The sequence below is a fragment of the Ornithorhynchus anatinus genome, chromosome 1 (assembly GCF_004115215.2).
Source record: "Ornithorhynchus anatinus isolate Pmale09 chromosome 1, mOrnAna1.pri.v4, whole genome shotgun sequence".
Lineage (NCBI taxonomy): Eukaryota > Metazoa > Chordata > Mammalia > Monotremata > Ornithorhynchidae > Ornithorhynchus > Ornithorhynchus anatinus.
In genome coordinates, this window is record NC_041728.1 from 131,037,485 (window position 1) to 131,061,736 (window position 24,252).

Consider the following 24,252-nt stretch of genomic DNA (forward strand, 5'->3'; position numbering starts at 1 on the left):
ACGTGGATTTAAACTGCGGCAGGAGAGATCTCAGTTAGCTGTAAGGATGTATTTTCTAACGATTTCGGCAAATACGGGACGGAGCAGCGTGGCTCGGTGGAAAGAGCCGGGCTTGGGAGTCAGGGGTCACGGGTTCGATTCCCGGCTCTGCCACTTGGCAGCTGGGTGACTTTGGGCAAGTCGCTTCACTCCTCTGGGCCTCAGTTCCCTCATCTGTCAAACGGGGATGAAGACCGTGAGCCTCACGTGGGACAACCTCATTCCCCCGGATCTCCCCCAGCGCCTAGATCGGTGCTCTGCACAGAGTAAGCGCTTAACAAATACCAACATTATTAAGATCCTTTTCCTCGGGGGCGGGGAATCACGGCTACCAACTCTGCTGTACCGTATTCTCCCAAGCGTTTAGGACAGTGCTCGGGACAAAGGAAGCACCATCTCCCACTCCCATCTCCTCATCGCCCACTCCCTTCTGCGTCATCCTGACTCGCTCCCTTGGCTCTTCCCCCCCTCCCAGCTCCACCGCACTTATTTTCCCGATCGGACCGTGAGCCCGTCAAAGGGCAGGGACCGTCTCTATCTGTTACCGATTTGTCCGTTCCGAGCGCTCGGTACGGTGCTCTGCACATAGTGAGCGCTCAATAGATACTATCATCGAATGAATGAATGGACATGGCTGTCATTTCATTTATTTGTATTAACGTCTGTCTCCCCCGTCTAGACCGTGAGCTCGCTGTGTGCAGAGACTGTCCCTCTTTACTACTGTACCGTGCTTTCCCAAGCGCTTAGCACAGCGCTCTGCACCCAGGAAGCACTTAATAAATATGACTGAATACGTACTATTAAATGACCGATGGATTCAAAGACCTTTAGAGACACGGAAGATTTAACGAGCCCGTATCTTTTTATGATTCGCTCCCATGGTGTGTGAGCGTCTCTACCACGGCGCTTAGGTGGGAAAATTTCTTATTTCTTGATAATAAAATAGCCGCATTAGGATGGACGGGTTGGAATTGACAGTTGGGTTCTAAACCCGGCTATGCCACGTGTCTGCTGCGTGACCTTGGGCAAGTCACTTCACTTCTCCGGGTTTCAGTTACCTTTCCTGTAAAATGGGGATTAAGGCTGGGAGCCCCATGTGGAACGTGGACTGTCTCCACCCTGATAAGCCGGGGTCTACCCCAGTACTTAGAACCCGCTGTTGGGCAGGGATTGTCTCTATCTGTTGCCAAATTGTACTTTCCAAGCGCTCAGCGCAGTGCTCTGCACACAGTAAGCGCTCAATAAATCTGCTTGATAAATCCGGCACGTAGCGGGCGCTTTAACAAATACCGTAAAAAAATTAAAAAAAGGCCGGGCCATGACGACGACTTTACTCTGTAGAGAGAGAAACGTTAATCCTAGATGGACTGATTAATCCCACGCATCGCCCCTGAGGCCGGGCAACAGTTTGGCTTGACCGTTTATTCATTCAGTCGTATCGACTGAGCGCTTATTATGTGCAGAGCACTGGACTGAGCGCTTGGAACGGACAGAGAGAGGGACCATCCCTGCCCACCGACGGGCTCACGGTCTAAACGGGAGAGACAGGGAGCGAAGCCAAACAGGGCAAAACAAAACCAAGACAACGTCGTCAAGATAAATGGGATCGGGGGGATGTACACCTCATTATCAAAATAAATAGGGCAATAAATAATATATACAAATGAGCACAGTGCTGAGGGGAGGGGAAGGGGGGAGAGGGAAGGGAGGAGGAGCGGAGGGAAAGGGGGGCTCAGTCTGGGAAGGCCTCCTGGAGGAGGTGAGCTCTGCAGAACACTGCACTAAGCGCTTGTTTCAAATGCTGTGCATTCTTACTGCCATACTGAAAACCCATGGGGGTTTTTTTTTTCCTCTCCTCCCCTTAGGAGAAGCAGCGCGGCTCAGTGGAAAGAGCCCGGGCTTTGGAGTCCGAGGTCGTGGGTTCGAATTCCGGCTCTGCCGCTTGGCAGCCGGGCGACTGTGGGCCGAGTCGCTTCACTTCCCTGTGCCTCAGTGACCTCATCTGGAAAACGGGGCCGAAGACCGGGAGCCCCACGCGGGGCAACCCGATTCCCCTGTGTCTACCCCAGCGCTCAGAACGGTGCTCGGCACATAGTAAGCGCTTAACGAATACCAACATTATTATTTAAGAGCAGACCTCTAGTTCCCTCTGCCTGAAATTCTTCACATTACTCTTTCCCACGCGTCGGCGAGCCAGCACGCTGCCCGACCTATTTAAAAACCAGAATTTCTGAGGCCCAGCGATCGCTTCCGCTGGGACCTGTCCGTACGTGAATGGCACAGATCCTCCCACCTGTCCGAAGGGAAGCAGCGTGGCTCAGTGGAAAAGAGCCCGGGCTTGGGAGTCGGAGGTCATGGGTTCGAATCCCGGCTCTGCCACCTGTCAGCCGCGTGACCGTGGGCGAGTCGCTTCACTCCTCTGGGCCTCGGCTCCCTCATCTGTCCAATGGGGGTGAAGATTGTGAGCCTCACGGGGGACCACCTGATGACCCCGTATCTCCCCCAGCGCTGAGAACGGTGCTCTGCACAGAGTAAGCGCTTAACAAATACCAACGTTATTATTAATAAGGGAAGAGCGAAAGAAAGAAATGTGAATTGCTCTCCAAGCTGGCTTCGAGCCCACGTGAGAACCGCACGGCACCAAACTTCAAGCACCAAGGTGTCTGGGGAGGGGCAGCACGGCCTAGTGGAAGGGGCCCGGGCCTGGAAGTCAGAGGACCTGGGTTCGAAGCCGGGTTCCGCCCGGGGCCGGCCTTCTCTGGGCCTCCGTTTCCTCACCTGCCAAATGGGGAGCCATTCATTCATTCAAGAGTATTTATTGAGCGCTTACTCTGTGCAGGACACTGGACTGAGCACTTGGAATGGACGATTGGGCAACAGATAAGAGACAATCCCTGCCCAGCGACGGGCTCACAGTCTAATCGGGGGGGAGAGAGACGGACAAAAACAAGACGACATCATCACGATAAATAGAATCGAGGGGATGGATGCCTCGTTAACAAAATAAATAGGGTAATAAATAATATATATGATATCTGTTCACCTGTTCATTCATTCAACCGTACTCATTGAGCTCCTACTGCGTGCAAAGCATTGTGCTAAGTGCTTGGGAGAGTACAATGTAACAACAGACACATTCCTGCTTAAATTCATTCATTCAATAGTATTTATTGAGCGCTTACTATGTGCAGAGCACTGTACTGAGCGCTTGGAATGGACAAATCGGCAACAGATACAGTCCCTGTCCACTGACGGGCTCACGGTCTAATCGACCTACAACGAGCTCACGGTTCTAGAAGGGGAGACGGATATTAATATGAATAAACAAACAAATCTCTTCTCCCTCCCATTTAGGCCGGGGGCCCGATGTGGGACAGACACCGCGTCCGACCCGACCGACTCGCATCTATCTACCAGGGCGCTCAGAACGGTGCCTGACACATAATAAGCACTTAAATACCCTGACGGAAATCACGACTCGTAGTCGGCCAATTCCCTCCCGTCTCCCCCCGGGTAAATGAGAAGAATCAACCTCCCGCCTACCCGATACGCTCACCAGCCCAAGACGGAGCAAGGTTTCAAGTCTGATGAAAAAAAAAAGAAATAGGAAACACATCATCCAGACTCTCAAGCTGGGTTGTCCGACGGCAACTCCAGAGGGAGAACGTGAAAAATAAAAGACCAAGCGAGGAATACCCCAGACAAATCAGCGGGTGGATTGCAGATCTACATCGGAGCTCAAGGCACTATTTTGGTCCCATGCAGACTATCCGGGAAGAATGATAATGTCGGTATTTGTTAAGCGCTTACTATGTGCCGAGCACCGTTCTAAGCGCTGGGGGAGACACGGGGGAATCAGGTTGTCCCACGTGGGGCTCACAGTCTTAATCCCCATTTGACAGATGAGGGAACTGAGGCACCGAGAAGTGAAGCGACTCGCCCGAAGTCACACAGCTGACAAGTGGCCGAGCCGGGATTAGAACCCATGACCTCTGACTCCGAAGCCCAGGCTCTTTCCACCGAGCCACGCCGCTTCCTGCAGCCGGGATGGGACCTACTACATAATAAAGCGAAGGAAGCAAACCTACAGATGCCCTCCTCCCCTCACGCATTTAGCCGGTGTAAGGTTCTTCCAGGTCCCAGCACGGCTGCTAAAAATAAGAGGTTTTATCTTCCTAATGCCCCGGAGACCTCTGAGGCGGACCCAGGAGTGCGCGGTAGAGGAACGTCGGGGTCGGAAACGCCTGGCAGGAGCCGAGGAGGTGACGGACCGAGCGAAAAGAAATGACATTCGAGGCAGACGGTTCGAAAGGGGAACGTCGACGGGGGGAAAATATCTGGCCAAGAATGCCGCGGGCCTTAAGAGCCGAAGACGAGGCCTTTTCCCCCCCGAACACCGAAGGATCCCGTGTGGCATTCATTCGAACGTATCTATTGAGCGCTTACCGCGTGCAGAGCACTGGACTAAGCGCTTGGAACGGACGATTCGGCAACAGATAATGATAATGTTGGTATTTGTTATGCGCTTACTACGTGCCGAGCACCGTTCTAAGCGCCGGGGGAGATACAGGGTCATCGGGTCGTCCCCCGTGGGGCTCCCAGTCTTCATCCCCATTTGACAGATGAGGTCACTGAGGCCCAGAGAAGTGAAGTGACTCGCCCACAGTCACACAGCTGACGAGTGTCAGAGTCGGCATTCGAACCCATGACCTCTGACTCCCAAGCCCGGGCTCTTTCCACCGGGCCACGTATACGTCATTAATAAAATCCTGCTAGCGGCTCTCTAGTACGATGAGTAGCAATGATAGTATTTATTAGTAGTGCTGGCACTTATTGAGCGCTCACTGCACGCAGGACACCATACTAAGCGCTGGGAGAGAATACCCAGGTGGAAATTAGGTCTGGACCCTGTCCTTCAGGGGGCATGATCCATCGATCCATCCTCAGATTCTGTACGTCGGAAGCCCATTCGTTGTCAAGAAGATAACATTTTACTGAGGTTTCAACTTTCCAGGGTTTTACCGCACAAATCCCAATGATCCTAAACCAACTATAATTGGCAACGCGGGCGAGGACGTGGCTTAGAGAAGCAGCGCGGCTCAGGGGCAAGAGCCCGGGCTCGGGAGTCAGAGGTCATGGGTTCAAATCCCCCCTCTGCCCCTCGTCAGCTGTGTGACCGTGGGCAAGTCACTTCACTTCTCGGTGCCTCAGTTCCCTCATCTGTCAAATGGGGACGAAGACCGTGAGCCCCACGTGGGACCACCCGATCACCTTGTATCCCCCAGCGCCTGGAACGGCGCTCTGCACCTAGCGAGCGCTTAACGAATACCACCGTTTATTTCACCGAGTGCTTGCCGGCCCAGCCCGCACACAGCAGAGACGGAAGAGACCCCCGCGGGCCGCCAGACACGACGGCTAAAACTCACTTCCCGAGAGGGAAGAGCAAAACCCAAAAAGACCCGACTACCAGATTAGAACTGGATTCTGTATTTCAGGGGGCAAAGGCTGCGATAGGAAACGGGACTCCGAGCAGCGCTTCACCAAGGAAAACACAGCCCCCGTGATATTCCGCTGCACCTTTCAAAAACCAGACGAGGAATGAAAAACGAACCCGCCCGCGTTGTTTTCCTGGGTGATCCTGGGGCCCAGTGGAAAAGTCCCGAGGCCTGGGCTCTGTCTCGGCTCTGCCGCCGTAAACCCGTCTCTAGACCGTAAGCTCGTCGTGGGCAGGGGATGTGTCTGTTTATTTTTCTGTTGTTCTCTCCCGGACGTTGGGTACGGTGCTTTGCGCACGGTAGAAGCTCTCGGTAAATACGGCGGGATGAATGAATGAATGCCACTGGCCCGCCACGGAGAGGCAGCGTGGCTCAGTGGCAAGAGCCCGGCTTGGGAGTCGCAGGTCGTGGGTTCGAATCTCGGTTCCACCGCTTGTCGGCCGTGGGGCTCTGGGCGAACCACTCCGTTCATTCGACAGTATTTATTGAGCGCTTACTATGTGCAGAGCACCGGACCAAGCGCTTGGAATGAACAAGTCGGCAACAGATAGAGACCGTCCCTGCCCAACGACGGGCCCGCGGTCTGATCGGGGGGGACGGACGGACAGAAACAAGACGACATAAACACGATAAATAGAATCATCTAGGGGATGGACATCTCATTAACAAAGTAAAAAGGGTAATGAAAAGATATACAAATGAGCACAGTGCTGGGAGGAGGGGGAGGGGCAGAGGGAAAGGGGGCTTAGCGGAGGGGAGGTGAAGGGGGGGAAGGGGAGAGGGAGCAGAGGGTGGAGGGGAGCAGAGAGGGAGCAGAGGGAGCAGAGGAAAAAGGGGTCTGGGGCTCAGTTCCCTCATCTGCAAAATGGGGATTAAAAGTGTGAGCCCCACATGGGACAACCTGATAACCACGTATCTATCCCAGCGCTTAGAACAGCGCTTGGCCCATAGTAAGCGTCTCTTTCTACCGCCCAGCCCGCACGCTCCGCTCCTCCGCCGCCCACCTCCTCGCCGTCCCCCGGTCTCGCCCGTCCCGCCGTCGACCCCCGGGCCGCGTCCTCCCGCGGTCCCGGAACGCCCTCCCTCCTCGCCTCCGTCAAACTGATTCCCTTCCCCTCTTCGAATCCCTACTTAAAGCTCACCTCCTCCGAGAGGCCTTCCCAGACTGAGCTCCCCTTCTCCCTCTGCTCCCTCTACCCCCCCCCTCGCCTCTCCGCAGCTAAACCCTCTTCTCCCCCCTTTCCCTCTGCTCCTCCCCCTCTCCCGTCCCACCCCCTCGGCACCGTACTCGTCCGCTCGACTGCATATATCTTTATCACCCTATTTATTTTGTTTATTTTGTTCAATGAGCTGTACGTCACCCCGATTCTATTTAGTCGCCATCGGTTTTTACGAGACGTTCTTCCCCTCGACTCTATTTATCGCCATCGTTCTCGTCTGCCCGTCTCCCCCGATTAGACTGGAGGCCCCTCAGACGGCAGGGACCGTCTCTATCTGCTGCCGATTTGTCCATTCCAAGCGCTTAGTCCAGTGCTCTGCACAGAGTAAGCGCTCAATAAATACCACTGAATGAATGAATGAATAATAAATACCATCATCACGGGATCCTAGGCAGGCCACTTAATCTCTCTGGGCCTCAACTTCCTTAACTAAAAAATAGGAACAGGATACCTGCTCGCCCTCCCTTTTAGACCAAGCGCCCATATGGCATAGGGATCGTGTCTCACCTGAATATCCCGCTCCTAACCCCAGCACTTAGCCCAGCGGTCGGTGCGCATCATTAATAATGTTGGTATCTGTTACGCGCTTACCACGTGCAGAGAACTGTTCTAAGCGCCGGGGAAGATAGAGGGTCATCAGGTTGTCCCACGTGGGGCTCACGGTCTTCATCCCCGTTTTCCCGATGAGGGAACCGAGGGGCAGAGAAGTAAAGTGACTCGCCCACCGTCACACGGCTGACAAGCGGCGGAGCCGGCATTCGAACCCATGACCTCCGGCTCCCCAGCCCGGGCCCTTGCCACGGAGCCACGCCGCTTCCCCATCATTACTGAATCGGTTAGGCGCTTACTATATTTCAAGCACTCTTCTAAGCGTTGGGGAAGAATCGAGTTAATCGAGTCCCAGGGGGCCCCTTTCCCAAGTCTGAGTCTAAGTAGGAGGGAGAACAGGGATGGAATCCCCCGTTTAACAGGTGAGGAAACCGAGGCACGGGACTTAGACAGCAGGCCCGTGGCGGGATTAGAATCCAGGCCCTCTGGCTCCCAGGCCCGTGCTTTTTCCACTAGGCCCTGCTTCAGGGAACGGGCCCGCTAATTCCGGCACGGCGATTCTTACGTTCTAATGATTTCGTTTCCTCAGACTTTCAACATGGAGATTTCTTTCAGCCCGAGCCCCACAGGCTCGGAGACGCAAAATAAACCACATCCCTTCCCCACGACTCTTGCCCGGATCTCCCCTCCAAACCTCTTCCCTGCAAGGGAAACTCTTTGCTCATTCTAAACTCCCACTGTTGCCCATTACCCCCCTCCCCCCATCGGAAGCTCCTCGCGGGCACGGAACGTGTCGGTTAAACCGTCGTAACACGCGGTGGGAGCGGCGTGGCTTGGTGGAAAGAGGCCGGGGTTGAGAGTCACCGGTCGTGGCTTCCTTCATTCATATTTATTGAGCGCTCACTACGTGCACAGCACCGGACTAGGCGCTTGGAACGGACAATTCGGCGACAGATAGAGACCGCCCCTGCCCGATTCCAATCCCGGCTCCGCCGCTTAGCGGCCGTGTGACTTTAGGCAAGTCACTCAACTTCTCTGCGCCTCGGTCACCTCATCTGATTAAGACCGTGAGCCCCACGTGGGACAACCTGACTACCTTGCTCTGCCACTTGTCAGCTGGGTGACTGTGGGCAAGTCACTTCGCTTCTCTGTGCCTCAGTTCCCTCATCTGTCAAATGGGGATGAAGACCGGGAGCCTCACGTGGGACCACCTGATGACCCTGGATCTCCCCCAGCGCTCAGAACAGTGCTCTGCCCACGGGAAGCGCTTAACAAACACCAACATTATTACTATCGCCTGGTATCTGCCCCAGTGCTCGGCACACAGAGTAAGCGCTTAGCAAATACCACCGTCGTCACCGTTACACTGTACGCCCCGAAGTGCTCAGTGCACGGTAAGCGCTCAACGAATACCGCTTTCAACGTCCCACTTTAAAACTCGGGTCCCTCAGCCTAAGAGAGGAGACGATAATCCAATGATAAATATTAGAATTTCGGTACAGACCAACACACACGAGACGAATCCCCAACCGAGAACCCTTCGAGCCGGAGCCCCGAGAAAGCTGGTTGCCTCGTAACGGCAGCTCAGAACAAATGTGTCGCTTTTAATCTTCTTAGGCTAAGGAGATCGTCGCTTCCCCACACACCCAGAGCCGAGGACAGTTCCCGGAGCTCCCGCGATACAGGATATCGATTCGTATTTATTTTCCCCTCCGTGGACGGGTGGGCGGGTGAGGCAGAGGGCAGGGAAGACATTTGGGAGACCCGGTAAATTTTTAACGCTTTGCCGCAAGTGTCTTTTAAGCCTTTTTTCCAATCTACGTTCCACAGAAGGCATTTAAAAATCATCACTAGAGTGCGGTCGGGTCGCCGAGCGGCTATTCAAATTAACGGCTCAATTTCATCTTCCCCGACTCAGGTTCGAGGGCCTGTTCTCTCTAGTGCCTGGGTAATTCATACCCACCCGGGGCTAGATTCCTAGCAGTGTGACCTAGTGGAAAGAGCACGGGCGAGGGAATCAGAAGACGTCTCGGCCACGTCTCCGCTCTGTGACCCCGGGGCAAGTCGCTTCCCTTTTCTGGGCCTCGGTTACCTCATCTGTAAAACGGGGATGACGACCGTGTCCAACCTGATGATCCCGTAACCACCCTAGCGCTTAAGACGGTGCTTGCCACAGGGTAGGCGCCTAACGGATACCGCAATCATACCCCTCCGAACTCGGAAGAATGGCTTTCACGCCGAACACGTTCAGTTGCAGTGAACGAGTGCTTACTGTGCGCGAAGCGCTGTTACCGAGCACTTGGGAAAGTACGATATAACGATAAACAGGTGTATTCCCCTCCCCACAGTGAACCACCTGAGCTCTCTGCCCTTCTCTGTTTCCCCTCCCACCTCATTTTCCCCCTACAGCCCCGCGCGGATCCAGGTTTAGCCTCACGCTGAGCTGGGCAGTGAAAAGGCGGTCTGAGCTGCACAGGTGAGCCGCTCCACGTAAGGCGTGGCTCGGTGGAAAGAGCCCGGGCTTTGGAGTCAGAGGTCATGAGTTCGAATCCCGGCTCGGCCACCTGCCGGCCGTGTGACTGTGGGCGAGTCACTTCACTTCTCTGTGCCTCAGTCGCCTCATCTGTAAAATGGGGATTAAGACTGTGAGCCCCACGTGGGACATCCCGATTCCCCTGTGTCTACCCCAGCGCTCAGAACGGTGCTCGGCACATAGTAAGCGCTTAACGAATACCAACATTATTATCATTAAGGCCCGGAAAAGTTCAAACCTCCATGTCTTAGGACCTGGTGCAAGAAAGAAAACAGGGCTTTCCTGCAACAGCTGGTTCTAGGAGCAGATCAAATGGGCAGGTTTGGGGGTTTTTATGGCATTTGTTAAGGGCTTGCTAAGCGTCAGACGCTGCTCTAAACGCTGGAGTAGGTACACGTTCATTCATTCACGCAGTGGCATTTATTGAATACTTACTGTGTGCAGAGCACTGTACCAAGTGCTTGGGGAAGTACAACTAAAAGCGTGACGGGCCCTGCCTACGATGAGCTCACGGTCTATCGATACAAATAAACGGACATCAATGTAAACAAAGAAAATGACAGATCTACACATAAGTGCCGTGGGGCGTGGAGAGGGGGGGGAAGAGCAAAGGGAGCGATGGAGGGTGACGCGGAGGGGGCGGGGAGAAGAGGAAAAGTCCCTGTCCCTCACGGGGGCTCACGGTCTAAGCAGAAGGGAGAACAGGGACCGAATCCCCTTTTTACAGATGAGGAAACTGAGGCGCAGAGAATTTCACTCATTCTGCCGTCTTCCTCGAGCACCCACCAGGTCCGAAGCACTGTACTAAGCGCCCGGGAGAGTACGACACAGCAACAGAGGCGTTCCCTGCCCCCGGCGAGTTCCCAGTCAGGCAACCTGCCCAAGATCTCACAAGAAGCGATGGGCAGAGGCGGCATTAGAAGCCAGGTCCTCTGAGTCCCACGCCCAGGCTCTTTCCGCTAGGCCGTGCTGCTTTCCCTGTTGCCTGAGGCTGCCAATACGATGAAATTTGACCCTTTCGGAGTCCAACCCCTTCCCAAGTGCAGTAACTTATTCGTTCGATAGTATTTATTGAGCGCTTACTATGTGCAGGGCACTGTACTGGGCGCTTGGAATGGACAATTTGGGAACAGATCGAGACCGTCCCTGCCCAGTGACGGGCTCACAGTCTAGACGGGGGAGACGGACGGCAGGGCGAAACAGAACTCGTCCAACCCGATCTCCTCTACCCTGCCGCCAGCCTCTCCCCCACGGCCTGCGACGCCCTCCCTCTTCACATCCGACGGACGATCGCTCTTCCCTCCCGCCAAGCCTTACTGAAGGCGCATCATCCGTTCATTCGATCGTATTTGCCGAGCGCTAAATGTGTGCAGAGCACGGTACTGAGCGCTTGGAAAGTACAGCTCGGCAACAGGTAGAGACGATCCCCGCCCAACAATGGGCTTCCTACAAGGGGGGGAAGCGGACATCGAAACAAGTAAACAGGCATCGATGGAGTCGATATAAATAGGATTACAGATATATACGCATCATTGATATAAACAGAATTATAAATAGGTACATATATTCAGAAGTGCTGTGGGAGGGGGCGGGGGATAGAGCAAAGGGAGCGAGTTGGGGAGATGGGGAGGGGAGGAGGAGCAGAGGGAAAGGGAGGGCTCAGACCGGGAAGGCCTCCTGGAGGAGGTGAGCTCTCAGGAGGGCTCTGAAGAGGGGAAGAGAGTCAGTCTGGCGGAGGTGAGGAGGGAGGGCGTTCCGGGACCGCGGGAGGACGGGGGTCGGGGGTCGACGGCGGGACGGGCGAGACCGGGGGACGGCGAGGAGGTGGGCGGCGGAGGAGCGGAGCGTGCGGGGTGGGCGGCGGAAAGAGAGAAGCGAGGGGAGGCAGGAGGGGGCAAGGGGACGGAGAGCTCTGAAGCCCAGAGTGAGGAGTCTTTGCTTCACGTGAAGGTCGACGGGCAACCGCTGGAGGTTTCTGAGGAGGGGAGTGACATCCCCACGGCGTTTCCGCAGAGAGATAACCCGGGCAGCGGAGCGACGACCTCCAAGAGGCCTTCCCTGCCTAAGCCCCCCTTTCCTCTTCTCCCACTCCCTTCTGCGTCGCCCTGATTTGCTCCCTCTGTTCACCCCGCCTCAGTCCCCTAACTCTCGTGCGCATATCCACGGTTCGCGGTGGAGCGGAGAGAGCCCGGGCCCGGGAGTCAGATGGTCACGGCTCCTAATCCCTGCTGCGTCACCTGTCTGCCGTGTGACCTTGGGCCACTCACTTCACGCCGGTCGCTTCGCTTCTCTGGGCCTCGGCTCCCTCCCCTGTAAAACGGGGGTTGAGAGCAGGAGCCCCACGTGGGCCAGGGACGGTGTCCGACCCGATTTGCTCGTATCCACCCCGGCGCTTAGAACGGTGCCTGGCACACAGAAAGCGTTCAACAAATACCATGACTACTGTCATCGTTATTTCTTCATATTAATGTCTGTCTCCCCCTCTGGACTGTAAACCCGCTGTGGGCAGGGAATGTGTCCGCCATACCGCTGTACCGCACTCTCCCAAGCGCTCAGTACAGGGCTCTGCACGCTGTCAGTGCTCAATAAATCCTACTGATGGACCGACTGGGGTGAGGCCCAGACGGGGAAGACCACGAAAGGGATTTCCTTGCCTCCCTCCTCTGCTCCAGAAGCACAACGGGTCCGGTGGCCCCGGGCACGGCTCTCTGTGCCTCAGTGACCTCATCTGTAAAACGGGGATTAAGACTGTGAGGCTCAAGAGGGAGAGGGACTGCGTCCGACCCGATTGATAATGATAACGGTGGTATTTGCTAAGCGCTGACTACGTGCAAAGCACTGTTCTAAGCGCTGGGGGGGGGGGGATACGAGCCGATCAGGATGTCCCACTTGGGGCTCACGGTGTTAATCCCCATTTTCCAGATGAGGTAACTGAGGCACAGAGAAGTGAAGTGACTTGCCCAGAGTCACCCGGCTGGCAGGCGGCGGAGCCGGGATTAGCTTGTTTCTACCCCGGTGCCTGGCGCACGGTAAGTGCTCGACGAATACCATTAAAAAAAGGTTAAAAAGCGAGAGTCGGTCCGTCGGTCGACTGTACTTACGGGGCGCTTGCTGTGTGCAGACTGTACTAAGGGCTTGGGAGAGTCCAACAGAACGATATAACAGACCCATTCCCTGCCCTCAACGAGCTTACAGTCCAGAGGGGGAAATCCTTTAACTGAAGCCGCTTCCGCTCTTAAAGAGCGTTGTCGGGCCCCCGAATCGAGGCCTCCCGGGTTCAATCGAAGGAGGGGAGGGTGCAGGGAACGCAATCGCGGGGACGCTTCTGGCCTTTAAACCCTGCCTCTTTCCCCTCAGCCGGTCTCCCACCCCTCCGCCTCGCCTACGTGCCACGGGTGACCACCCTCCTCGCGCCACCCTGGTGATGCCTCTGGCCTGGGGCCCGTGGCCTCCCTTCCCCTCGGCACCGTGCTCATTTCTATATATTTTTATTCCCCTATTTATTTTGTTCACGAGGTGTCCATCCCCTTGACTCTATTTGTCGTGCCGACGTTCTCTCGTTTTCGTCCGTCCGTCCCCCCCGATTAGACCGTGAGCCCGTCATCGGGCGGGGACCGTCTCTATCTGTTGCCCAACTGTTCGTTCCAAGCGCTCGGTCCGGTGCTCTGCACATAGTAAGCGCTCAAGAAATACTACCGAATGAACGAATGGGCACACGCGGGTTGTAGCGCAGTCCGAGCGAGGGGGCTTTGGGTGGTTTCGCAGTAGGCGACGACCGCTTCAGACGCACGACTTCTAATTCTTCCCTGCTGCCGCTGCCAGGCGGAGCGGGCTCACGTGGGGCAAAGAGACATGAGAATTGGGAGGATCCAGACTTCACGTTCCTTAGGCTCAGCATGCAAAATGATAATGTTGGTATTTGTTAAGCGCTTACTACGTGCAGAGCGCTGTTCTAAGCGCTGGGGGAGATACAGGGCCATCGGGTCGTCCCGCGTGAGGCTCACGGTTGATCCCCATTTTACAGATGAGGTCACTGAGGCACCGAGAAGTGAAGCGACCTGCCCACAGTCACACGGCTGACAAGCGGCAGAGCCGAGAATCGAACCCATGACCTCTGACTCCGAAGCTCGTTCCACTGAGCCGCGCTGCTTCCCCAAAGCAAGAGCACACAGGGGCACAAACACACACACACACACACACAGGGACCCAGCCCCCAGCCCCGCTTAACCTTTCTGTCCCCGACCGATTACGGTGAGAAGAAAAGTTGAGGCGATCGGGAGATTTTTCTCCTCAGGACTCACGGGGGTGTCCGTAAATCACACGGCCGTTGAAACGAGAAGCCAAACCAAAATAATATTGGTTTTAAGTGGGAGAGCGTTACACGGCGATTAAGCTGAGTCACCTGAAACGGTGCTGGGATAGGAAAAATATTTTCCACTCCGCAAATGGGACAGTTATAATATTACGTGCAATTATGGGATTTAAAAAAAATAAATAGTAAAGTCTTCAATGCTATGACTCAGGATTTTACTAGCTTTTCAAAAAAAATCAATCAATCAAGATAATCCCTCTGTCATCTTGTCAGACTAATTATGTGTTTCCCAATCATTCCTCCCCGGGTCCACCGGAAAAATGGTGCTAACGATCGATGGCATTTATTGAGCGCTTACTGGGTGCCGAGCACCGGACTTTCGTATTTCCCCATCTTTTCTCCCGGGGTCCTCCAGAAAAATGGTGCTAGTCAGTGAGTGGTATCTATCGAGCGCTTACTGTGTGCAGAGCACCCAACTAATAATAATGTTGGTATTTGTTAAGCGCTTACTCTGGGCAGAGCACTGTTCTAAGCGCTGGGGTAGATACAGGGTCATCGGGTTGTCCCACGGCTCACAGCACTTGGGAGAGTCCAATATAACGGAGTTGGTAGATACGTTCCCCGCCCACAACGAGCTTACAGTCTAGAGGGGAGACCCTGTGAATTTCTTGTAAATAGGACTGAATATCAAGTGGGATTATTTATTTATATATTCAATCTATTTCTCTATTTATTTGTTTACATTAACGTCTCTCTCTCTAGACCGGAAGCTCGTCGTGGGTGGGACTGTGTCTGTTGTTATATTGTAATAATAATAATAATCATCATAATGTTGGTATTTGTTAAGCGCTTACTACGTGCAGAGCACTGTTCTAAGCGCTGGGGGAGATACAGGGTCATCGGGTTGTCCCACGTGGGGCTCACGGTCTTCATCCCCATTTTCCAGATGAGGTAGCTGAGGCACAGAGAAGTTAAGTGACCTACCCAAAGTCACGCGGCTGACAAGCGGCGGAGCCGGCATTTGAACCCACGACCTCTGACTCCCAAGCCCGGGCTCCTTCCACTGAGCCACGCTGCTTCTCTATTGTGCTCTCCCAAGTGCTCAGCACAGTGCTTTGCGTACAGTAAGCACGCAATAAATGCGACTGACTGAACGAGCGAATGGAACGGGCTGGAATCAGGTTCCGGGAAAACACAATTTGCGGGAAGGCCCGTTCGTTCCGGAAGGGAGATGATTTCCCCGCTGTTCCAGCCCTTTGGCAGCAGCTGCGATCCCTCCCCTCCGTGGGCCCGGGCCAGGGAGGGGCTCCAGGGCCTGGTCCTCCGCCCGGCCCCTTCCCCCCTCCCCGATGGCCCAACATCCTGCCCAATGCCGGCCATTAATAATAACGATTGATAATAACTGTGGCATTTGTTCAGCGCTTACCGTGTGCCAGGAACATGGCGCTGCGGTGGCTATGAGCAAATCGGGTCGGACGCGGTCCCCGTCCCACGAGGGGGACGTCCCAGTCTCAATCCCCATTTTCCAGATGAGGGAACTGAGGCCCAGAGAAGTGAAGTGACTTCAGAAGCAGCGCGGCTCAGTGGAAACGGCCCGGTCCCGGGAGTCAGAGGTCGCGGGTTCTAATCCCGGCTCCGCCACCTGTCTGCTGTGTGACTGTGGGCCAGTCACTTCGCTTCTCTGTGCCTCAGCTACGCCGTCTGGAAAATGGGGATGAAGACTTCGAGCCTCACGTGGGACAGCCCGATGACCCGGCATCTCCCCCAGCGCTTAGAACAGTGCTCTGCGCGTAGTGAGCGCTTGACGAATACCAACATTATTCTTATTGTTATTACAGTGCCTGGCACACAGTAAGCACTTAACAAATACGGTAATCACGAAGCAGTCCTACGCCGGAGTCGGTTCCCAGGACTTTTAAAGCGCCGTGTCCGGGAAGTCAAGAAGATTCGGTCCGTAACGTTTTCCCAACCGATACCGCGTCGAACCAAACCCGGGAACCTACGGAATATGATGTAATTTAGCGGGGAGGGATGCATTCTAGAGGCTCTATTACAAAACTGGGGGAGGGGGATTCTTGAGACCGCCATCGCAGTCCAACTCAGCGTTCCCGTCCGCCAAACTTCTCCGGGTTTGGCGGCTGAAATCCTGAGTAATTCTGGGGTTATGTTGATCCACAACGGGCTGCATTTGGGGAAAGGAAGGACTGAGGCCGTCCCTGAAAATCACCAGTCGGGGAAAGCTTCCGAAATTGCCTCCTGGAAAAAGAAAAATACCGGAATTGGATCCTGAGGATTTCGGCTTTTTTCCGATCCAAATCGAGTGAGAGTTTATTCGTTCGTTCAGTCGTCTTTACTGAGTGCTTACTGTGCGCAGAGCGCTGTACTAAGCGCTCGGAAAGTACAATTCAGCAACGGAGAGAGACGGTCCCTGCCCGCAACGGGCTCACAGCTTAGAAGCGGGGAGACGGACGGCAGAACAAGGAAACGTACAGTCGGACGGACTCCCCGTCTCACCTGGGGCTCACAGTCTAAGAGGGAGGGAGAACAGATACTGAGTCCTCATTTTGCAGATGAGGAAACTGATAATAACAATAATAATGCTGGCATTGGTTAAGAGCTTACTATGTGCAGAGCACTGTTCTAAGCGCTGGGGTAGGTACAGGGCAATCAGGTTGACCCACGTGAGGCTCACAGGTAATCCCCATTTTACAGATGAGGTACCTGAGGCCCAGAGAAGCGAAGTGACTTGCCCACGGTCACACAGCTGACAAGTGGCAGAGCCGGCATTCGAACCCATGACCTCTGACTTGAGGCAAGGAGACGTTAAACGACTCGCCCGAAGCCGCGCGACAGGTAGCGCCAGGATTAGAACCCAGGCCCTCTGGCGCCCAGGCCCGGGCTCTTTCCACTAGGCCACACTGCTTCCCTGGGTCTAACGTGCCCCATTTCATTTGATCTGAATAGGAAAAGTTGTCATCTTCCAGTAATTTAGACTTCCATACTTTCGCTACTGTTGAAAGCGATCGTTTCCTCCTTTGCCTTTTCTCACTCTTTTCTGTTTTTTCCTAAATTCTACTTCCTTTTCCAGTGCCGGTGCCCCCGGGCATTACTGGAAGCCACGCAGAGAAGCAGCGTGGCTCAGCGGCAAGAGCCCGGGCTTGGGAGTCAGGGGTCGTGGGTTCTAATCCCGCCTCCGCCACTTGTCAGGTGGGTGACTGTGGGCGAGTCACTTCACTGGGCCTCAGTTACCTCATCTGGAAAATGGGGATGCAGACCACGAGCCCCACCTGGGACGACCTGACCACCTCGTATCTCCCCCAGCGCTCAGGACAGTGTTGGGCACAGAGTAAGCGCTTAACAGACGCCCTCATTATTTTTAAGTGCTGTGGGGCCGGGAGGGGGACGAATAAAGGGATGGAGTCAGAACGAAGCCGAAGGGAGTGGGAGAAGAGGAGAGGAGGGCTTAGTCGGGGAAGGCCTCTTGGAGGAGGGGGGCCTTCGGTATAGCTTCGAAGGGGGGAGAGCGACACGTCCGGCGGATACGAGGAGGGGGGGCGTTCCAGGCCAGAGGCGGGACGTGGGCGAGGGGTCGGTGGCGAGACAGACGAGATGGGGGTCGTGAGAAGGTGAGAAGGTCGGCGTTAGAGGAGCCAAGTGTGCGGGCCGGGTTGGAGTAGGAGAGGAACGGAGCGGGCACAGTGACTGACTCCTTTAAAGCCACTCGCCAAACCTCCCCCTTTGGTTTAGAGGCAACTGGAAGCCTGTGCAACTTTCCACCAGAAGAATAAAACGGTCTTCCCTTAGTAACTAATTATCTAAGTCCCAAACTAACCTCCCCCAAATTCACCCCGTTCCCGAAGTCCCGAAGGCTTTCACTTCGAGGCCGGAAACGGGCCGGGAGACACGTGAGGGGTGTCCATTCTTCCTTTCTAACTCGGAGAACCGGTCCCCGGCGTGTTCCCCCGACCTTAAGGTTTTCCGCAGAGAGACGGACTCTGTCAGTGCCGGGCCTGCGAGGCGTCGACCGGCCCCCCTGGTTTCCCCCCACCCGCCATCAACTTTCAGTCAGCCAGGCGGTCAGTCGTATTTATTCGGCGCTTACGGTGTGCAGGGCACTGTACCAAACACTTGGGAGAGTAGCGTGGCTCCGTGGAAAGAGCCCGGGCTGGGGAGTCGGAGGTCATGGGTTCGAATGCCGGCGCTGCCGTTTGTCGGCCGTGTGACTGTGGGCAAGTCGCTTCGCTTCTCCGGGCCTCAGTTACCTCATCGGTACAATGGGGAGGAAGACTATGAGCCTCACATGGAACAACCTCATGACCCTGTGTCTACCCCAGAGCTTAGAACGGCTCTGCACATAGTAAGCGCTTAACAAATGACAACGTTATTATCATTATTATTACAACAATAAGCAATAAAAAGACACATTCCCTGCCCACGACGAGCAAAGCCAGCCCCCTTCTAAGACTGGCGGCTCCACCTCAGGGCAGCAAGCTTTTTAAGGTCGAGGAACGCGTCTGCTTATCGTAACGTACTCTCCCAAGCGCTTCGGGCGGTGCCGGTGCTCAGTACCGTGCTCGGCACGTAGTGAGCCCTCGATAAATGCCACCGATTGACTGTGTTGTTCCACCTTCTGTTCGGGGTCAAAGCTACTCAGAGTTAAAACCGGGACTCCGATTGTGTGGGTCTACACGGTTCTTTTAAAAAGCGGGGGCTACGTTCTTAATAAACCCCGTGTTCAGCGAGACCTCGTGTTACAAGGCACACGGCTTGATTCATTCAATCATTCAAGCCTGTTTATTGAGCGCTTACCGGGTGCAGAGCGCTGTACTGAGCGCTTGGGAAGTACAGTTTGGCAACAGAGAAGGATAACGTTGGTATCTGTTAAGCGCTTACTATGTGCAGAGCACTGTTCTAAGCACTGGGGTAGACACAGGGGGATCGGGCTGGCCCACGTGGGGCTCCCAGTCTTGATCCCCATTTTACAGATGAGGTAACTGAGGCCCAGAGAAGTGAAGCGACTTGCCCACAGTCACACGGCTGACGAGCGGCAGAGCCGGCATTCGAACCCATGACCCCTGACTCCTAAGCCCGGGCTCTTTCCACTGAGCCTCGCTGCTTGATCCCCGCCCATAACGGGCTCACAGCCTAGAAGGGGGGAGCCAGACGGCAAAGCAAGTAAGCAGGCCTCAGTAGCATCATTATAAACATAATTATAGATATATACACATCTATATATGTATATGCATATACATATATAGATATATGTATACCTATATAGATGTGTATATATCGATATATACACATCATGAATATAGATATATAGATAGATATATGTATACATATATAGATGTGTATATATCGATATATAAACATCATGAAAATCTGTTGCCGACTTGCTCATTCCAAGCGCTTAGTACGGTGCTCTGCGCATAGTAAGCGCTCAATAAATACTATTGAATGAAGGAATGAATAAAAATAGAATTATAAATATAAACATATATGTATATGTATATGTATGTGCGTGCATTTTTTTATACATACAAACGCTGTGGGACGGAGATGGGGGGGGGGTGGGTAGAGCAAAAGGAGCGAGTCGGGGCGTCGGGGAGGGGGAGCAGAGGACGACCGATTCCACGTGCGTGCGCAAAACCGTTGCTTCCAACATCCCGCTTCATTCGACCCGGCTCGGCGCGCGTCGTCCGGAAGGGCGCACCCTAATCCCAGACCGGCTTTCCAGCCGAAGGACCCGGTGAAAACGCCCACTACGGAACGGCGGAGCGGAACGGCGACGGAACCGGACCGACGAGCTTCCCCCGACGAGCGGCACGGCGCTCTCGGGACGGTCGCCAACCCGCCACGTGCTCCGAGCCACCTGGGGTTCCAGAGGGTCCGCGTCCCCCCCAGAAGACACGACTGAGAGCACACGCGAGCCAAGGGCCACAAAGGTAAAAGCTGGAGTTGAAGAAGGATAGGCTACAACTAACCACTAGCTGTTCTCCCATCCGGTTAGGGCCACAGAGCAGGAGAGGGGAGTAGCACGGAAGCGGCGCGGCCGAGCGGAGAGAGACCGGGCCCGGGGCGGGGGGTCAGGAGACCCGGGTTCTAGTGTCGGCGCCGCCGCTCCTCTGTTGCGCCATCGTGGGCGAGTTACTTCGCTCCTGCGCCCCGGTTCCCTCGTCTGCGAAACGGGGATCGAGGCGGCCCGTCCGCCTCCGCATCACGCGGGAACTCCCGCACCGCGAGGTTTGAAGCCCTCGGTCGCCTGGCGGCGCTCCATCGACTTGCCCCCTCCTCCCTCACCCAGCTAGAGAAGCAGCGTGGCTCAGTGGCAAGAGCCCGGGCTGGGGAGTCAGAGTTCATGGGTTCGAAACCCGGCTCCGCCGCTTGGCAGCTGGGTGACCGTGGGCGAGTCACTTCACTTCTCCGGGCCTCAGTGACCTCATCTGGAAAATGGGGACCAACTGGGAGCCTCACGGGGGACAACCTGATTCCCCCGTGTCCGCCCCAGCGCTTAGAACAGTGCCCTGCGCAGGGTAAGCGCTTAACAGATACCAACACTATACCAACACTATACTTAACCAATACCAACCCGGCCCGCGCACTCTACTCCTCCAATGCCGACCTATTCGCCGTACCCCCATCTCGCCTATCTCTCGCCCACGTCCCGCCTCCGGCCTGGAACGCCCTTCCCTCTTCCCCCGTAAGACGGACAATTACTGTCGCGCTGACAAGCAGCCTGCCCTAATGGCCATGGGGTCGGAAGGTCACGGGTCCCGATCCCGCTCCGCCAACTGTCGGCTGCGTGGCTGCGGGCGAGTCGCGTCACTTCTCTGTGCCTCAGTCCCCTCATCTGCAAAATGGGGATGAACTGGGAGCCTCATGTGGGACAACCTGATTATCCTGTAATAATAATAATAATAATGTTGGTATTTTTTAAGCGCTTACTATGTGCCGAGCACTGTTCTAAGCGCCGGGGTAGATACGGGGTCATCGGGTTGTCCCAGGTGAGGCTCACGGTCTTCACCCCCATTTGCCAGATGAGGTCACTGAGGCCCAGAGAAGCGACCTGCCCACAGTCACCCGGCTGACGAGTGGCAGAGCCGGGATTCGAACCCATGACCTCTGGCTCCCGAGCCCGGGCTCTTGCCACTGAGCCATCTGCCCCGGCGTTTAGAACAGTATTTGTTCTGTAAGCGCTTCACAGATACCAAAATGATCATCTTCCGGCCCAAACCCCGTCCTCCCCGACTTTTTCCCGTCCCTGTAGGCGGCACCGCCATCCTCCCCGTCTCACCAGCCCGCGACCGTGGCAGACTCCCCGCTTCATCCCTCTCAGTCGACCCACACGTTCAAATCCCGTGGGCTCTACCTCCGGAACACCCCTACAAGCCGCCCCTTCCTCTCATCCGTTCAATCCGTTCATTCGGTCGTGCTTATTGAGCGCTTACTGGGTGCAGAGCACTGGACTAAGCGCTGGGAAAGTACAATTCGGCAACAGAGAGAGACGATGCCTACCCAACCTGGGGCTCGCAGTCTAGAAGGGGGGAGACGGACAACAAAACAGGTAAACAGGCACCAGCAGCATCGATGTAAATGAACAGAATTATAGATTCCAAGCGCTTAGTCCAGTGCTCGGCACATAGTAAGCGCTCAATAAATACTACTGAATGAATGCATTGGATATAGGTCAGATGTAAACGGGGAGGGATGGTTCCAGGCCGGAGGTCGGGCAAGGACAAGGGGTCGGAAGCGCTCAGTCCAGTGCTCTGCCCATAGTAAGCGCTCAATAAATGCCACTGGATGAATGAGACAGAGCTCACCCACAACGTAACCCCCATGTTCTAAGAGAGATGACTGATGTGCTCCTCCTCTTGTTTCACTTTAACCTTTATATAACCTGTAAATTCCACGGATTAAGGACGGGGACGTCTTAGATTCATTCGCTCGTACTTAGTGAGTGCTAGAACAGTGCTTGGCACATAGTGAGCGCGCTTAACAAATACCACCATTATTAAAAAGCACTGTACTAAGCGCTTGGGAGAGTCCAATATAACAATGGGCACGTTCCCTGCCCCCAGTGAGCTCAGGTTGGCTTAGTGGGAAGAGCCCGGGCTTAGGAGTCGGAGGTCGTGGGTTCTAATCCCGCCTCTGCCACTTGTCGGCTGTGGGACTTTGGGCAAGTCACTTCACTTCTCTGGGCCTCAGTTCCCTCAGCTGGAAGATGGGGACGAAGACTGGGAGCCCCACGGGGGACAACCTGATTACCTTGTATCTACCCCGGCGCTCGGAAGGGTGCTTGGCACATAGCGCTTAAGAAAAAACCATCGTTCATTCATTCATTCAATGTATTTATTGAGCGCTTACTAGGGGCAGAGCACTGGACTGAGCGCTTGGAACGGACAAATCGGTAACAGACAGAGACAGTCCCTGCCCTCTGACGGGCTCCCGGTCTAATCGGGGGAGACGGACGGACGAGGACGATGGCAAAAAATAGAATCGAGGGGAAGAACATCTCATTAAAACCATCACCATTATTATAATTACTATTAAAGTCTAGAGGATAATCTACCCGTTCCAGAGGACAGTCTAGACTTTCTAGCACGTCACACTAAAGTAACCGACTACCCCGCTGCAGAAACCAGGCTCGAGGAGGTAGAGAACCAATTTCACGGCTTTATTCCAGTCCATCCAGTCCTGCTAACACACATACTTTCTGCATTTCGGCTAGAATGCTGCTAGGAAATTAGGGGCCATTCTTCCGACAACGCAGCCCTATCTGGGCTCAACACGGCTCCGGGAAGGAAGCGTCTGTGACCGTGCCCCAAACGCTGCAGCATCGGGGGGCTCCATAACGCGAGATTCCGCAAAGGGACGTACGTATCTCGAAATTATACATTAGAAATTACTTATTCACTCAAACGGACGGCCGGTTCCCCCGCTGAGCTGGCTACGGGCAGGGAGTGTGTCTGCCGTTTTGCGGTGTCCTCTTCTCGAGCATTTAACCCAGCGTTCTGCCAATAGTAAGCGCTCAGTAAATCCCACCGGTCGATACGACTCCAGAGAACAGAAGCCATCTATCTGTCGGCAGCAACCGAGAAACAAAAATCTATGTCGGCCACCTAGAGTTTAGTGCTATTACAAGATCTGGTGACACCGATCACGCCCATCAGTGAACTGCACTTCCCGAGCGCTTAGTACGGTGCCCTGCACCCAGTGAGCGCTCGATAAATACGACTGAAGTGAATGAATGACGCGGTGACAGACAAGGAAGTGGAAAGTTAAATCCCGCCTCGGCCACTTGTCAGCTGTGTGAGTGTGGGCAAGTCACTTCACTTCTCTGTGCCTCAGTCACCTCATCTGTAAAAGGGGGATGAAGACCGTGAGCCCCACGTGGGACTACCTGATGACCCTGTATCTCCCCCGGCGCTTAGAACAGTGCTCTGCACATAGTGAGCGCTTCACAAATACCAACATTGTCATTATTATTATTAAATGAAGCACGGCGGCTCTGGGAGCCCGGGAGGCCATTAAAAAGCGCGGGGCAACAGATCCGCCGAGAGTTTACGGCCCCCTGAGACACACTCTGCCCACAGACACCGTTTCATCAGAGTTTCATCGCCTTCATTTACGGGTTACGCTCGACATTCATTCATTCAATCGTATTTATTGAGTGCTGACTGTGTGCAGAGCACCGTACAAAGGGCTTGGGAAAGTACAGTTCAGCAACAGATAGAGACGATCCCTGCCCACAGCGGGCTCCCAGTCTAGAAGTGGGGGAGACTGACATCAAAACAAGAGGCATCCGTAGCATCATTATAAATAAATAGAATTAGAGATATATACACATCATTAATAAAATAAATATAATTATAAAGATGTACATATATACACAAGAGCAGAGGGAGAGAGTTGGGGCGATGGGGAGCAGAGGGAAAGGGAGGGCTCAGTGTGGGAAGGCCTCCCGGACGAGGTGGGGTCTCAGTAGGGCTCTGAAGAGGGGAAGAGAGTGAGTCTGGCGGAGGTGAGGAGGGAGGGCGTCCCGGGACCGCGGGAGGACGCGGCCCGGGGGTCGACGGCGGGACGGGCGAGAACGGGGGACGGCGA

At 54.8% G+C, this 24,252-nt stretch overlaps 1 protein-coding gene across 4 annotated transcripts in view; it reads right to left on the reverse strand.

The window, feature by feature from the left end:
* PDE6D (phosphodiesterase 6D) overlaps positions 1-24,252 on the reverse strand; it is a 68,396-nt gene that overhangs the window by 12,785 nt on the left and 31,359 nt on the right. The window contains exon 1 of one of the 4 annotated variants that reach the window (XM_039912935.1): positions 7,869-7,954. The exons of the other annotated variants lie outside the window; for them this stretch is intronic. The gene's annotated coding sequence lies outside the window, so the exon portion shown is untranslated. Of the gene's footprint in view, positions 1-7,868; positions 7,955-24,252 lie in introns of those variants that run through there. 4 annotated transcript variants of the gene reach the window in all.